Source organism: Triticum urartu, chromosome 6A (genome assembly GCF_056163025.1).
Source record: "Triticum urartu cultivar PI428250 chromosome 6A, HENAU_Tu73, whole genome shotgun sequence".
Lineage (NCBI taxonomy): Eukaryota > Viridiplantae > Streptophyta > Magnoliopsida > Poales > Poaceae > Triticum > Triticum urartu.
Window position 1 is genome coordinate 234,613,466 of NC_141878.1, and position 2,206 is coordinate 234,615,671.

The following is a 2,206-nucleotide window of genomic DNA, read 5'->3' on the forward strand; positions in this document are numbered from 1 at the left end:
GTAATAGGTTCACTAGAAGCATGCAAAGTCCTATCATTTTTCTTTTTCTTCCTTTTAGAAGGACTAGGTGCATCTATATTATTTCTCTGAGAATCTTGCTCAATTCTTTTAGGGTGGCCTTCAGGATACAAAGGTTCCTGAGTCATTCTACCAGTTCTAGTAGCCACTCTAACAGCATAATCATTATTCTTACTATTCAATTCACTGAGCAAATCATTTTGAGCTTTAAGTACTTGTTCTACTTGAGTGGTAACCATAGAAGCATGTTTACTAATAAGTTTAAGTTCACCTTTGACATTAGCCATATAATCACCCAAGTGTTCAAGCATATTTGAATTGTATTTCAATTGTCTACCAAAATAAGCATTAAAGTCTTCTTGCTTAGCCATAAATTTATCAAACTCATCTAAGCATGGGCTAGCAAACTTAGTAAATGGGATTTCAGCTTTATCATATCTATAGAGAGAATTTACCTTTACTACCTGTGTCGGGTTATCAAGATCATATGTTTCTTCAATAGGTGATGGATCAAAATCATATGTTTCTTCAACAGGTGGTAAATTAAGACCATGTATTTCCTCAATAGGAGGTAAATTCTTAACATCTTCAGCTTTAATACCTTTTTCTTTCATAGATTTCTTTGCCTCTTGCATATCTTCAGGACTGAGAAATAGAATACCCCTCTTCTTTGGAGTTGGTTTAGGAATAGGTTCAGGAATTGGCTCCAGAGGTATCCAATTATTTTCATTTGTCAACATATTATTCAATAGAATTTCAGCTTCATCCAGTGTTCTTTCCCTGAAAACAGAACCAGCACAACTATCCAGGTAATCTCTGGAAGTATCGGTTAGTCCATTATAAAAGATATCAAGTATTTCATTTTTCTTAAGAGGATGATCAGGCAAAGCATTAAGTAATTGGAGAAGCCTCCCCCAAGCTTGTGGGAGACTCTCTTCTTCAATTTGCACAAAATTATATATATCCCTTAAAGCAGCTTGTTTCTTATGAGCAGGGAAATGTTTAGCAGAGAAGTAATAAATCATATCCTGCGGACTACGCACACAACCAGGATCAAGAGAATTAAACCGTATCTTAGCATCACCCTTTAATGAGAACGGAAATATTTTAAGGATATAAAAGTAGCGAGTTCTCTCATCTTTAGTAAACAGGGTAGCTATATCATTTAATTTAGTAAGATGTGCCACAACAGTTTCAGATTCATAGCCATGAAAAGGATCGGACTCAACCAAAGTAATTATATCAGGATCAACAGAGAATTCATAATCCTTATCAGTAACACAGATAGGTGAAGTAGAAAAAGCAGGGTTAGGTTTCATTCTAGCATTTAGAGATTGCTTATTCCATTTAGCTAATAACCTCTTAAGTTCGTTTCTATCTTTGCAAGCTAAAATAGCTAAAGAAGCTTCTTGATCAAAAACATAACCCTCGGGAATAACAAGTGATTCTTCATCATCACTTTCATCAGCATTATCAGATTCAATATTTTCAATCTCTCTAGCCCTAGCAATTTGTTCATCAAGAAAATCACTAAGTGGCACAGTAGTATCAGGCATAGAAGTAGTTTCATCATAAGTATCATGCATAGCAGAAGTGGCATCATCAATAACATGCGACATATCAGAACGAATAGCAAAGCAGGTGTAGGTGTCGCAAGCTTACTCAAAACAGAAGGTGAATCAAGTGCACAGCTAGATGGCAGTTCCTTACCTCCCCTCGTAGTTGAGGGATAAATCTTGGTTCTTGGATCTTTCAAGTTCTTCATAATGATAAGCAGATATAAATCCCAAGTGACTCAAAGAATAGAGTTATGCTCCCCGACAACGGCGCCAGAAAATAGTCTTGATAACCCACAAGTATAGGGGATCGCAACAGTTTTCGAGGGTAAAGTATTCAACCCAAATTTATTGATTTGACACAAGGGGAGCCAAAGAATACTCTCAAGTATTAGCAGCTGAGTTGTCAATTCAACCACACCTGGAAACTTAATATCTGCAGCAAAGTATTTAGTAGCAAAGTAATATGATAGTAGTGGTAACAGTAGAAAAAGGTAACAGTAGTAAAAGTAATGTTTTTGATATTTTGTAGTGATGATAGCAATAGCAACGGGAAAGTAAATAAGCGAAGAACAATATATGGAAAGCTCGTAGGCAATGGATCAGTGATGGAGAATTATGCTGAATGCGGT